The 640-nt window shown below is 41.2% G+C and overlaps 1 long non-coding RNA gene across 1 annotated transcript in view; it reads right to left on the minus strand.

Moving 5' to 3' along the window:
* The window catches only part of LOC104524504 (uncharacterized), a 20,160-nt gene that overhangs the window by 13,965 nt on the left and 5,555 nt on the right, over nucleotides 1-640 (minus strand). The window lies entirely within an intron of this gene.

Genomic DNA, 640 nt, shown 5'->3' on the forward strand with positions numbered 1-640 from the left:
GTCCAGGGCAGTAATTCTGTCACATTAATCCTGCATCAATGCTGTCAGCCCTTCTCACTCCTTCTCTGAATCCCCAAAGGCCACACTCTGCAGGATCTGGTTTCCTATGCATGTCCTTCCCCTCTTCTGCCCTCTAAAAATACCCTAACTAGCTCCTTCCCAGAAAAAAAGTGCTGCCCAAGTTTAATGTCCCCTAATTTCAAATCCTTGGCCTCATTTCTCTACACTGGGTAAGGCTCACATTAGAAAAGGGCTGCTTGAAGAGTAGCAAAACACTCCTGACCAGACACAATTCAGGCTTACCAGTTTTCAACAGCTAGAGAATCTGGCCCTAGTTTTGAAATCCTAATTTATTCCTTATTTTGCTTTGGTTATCGATGCCATCAAATAAAAACAAAACAAAACAAAAACAAACAAACAAACCAAAAAAAATTGCTCAAAGTACTTGTCACTCTTCAGACTTCTCTTTTTTGCACTGAATGAAGCCAGGGCACTAGCAGAGCAGGAGTTAGTTGCAAGAAAAAGACAAGAGATCCTGCTGCTCCTATACTTAATAGCGGGCCAATTCTAGGGAAGAAAATAAGACATGAATTTATGCTTCAAAATGAATGGTACATCTAGTACTCACCAACACCTTTCC

Source organism: Antrostomus carolinensis, unplaced genomic scaffold (assembly GCF_000700745.2).
Source record: "Antrostomus carolinensis isolate BGI_N321 unplaced genomic scaffold, ASM70074v2 scaffold42274, whole genome shotgun sequence".
NCBI lineage: Eukaryota > Metazoa > Chordata > Aves > Caprimulgiformes > Caprimulgidae > Antrostomus > Antrostomus carolinensis.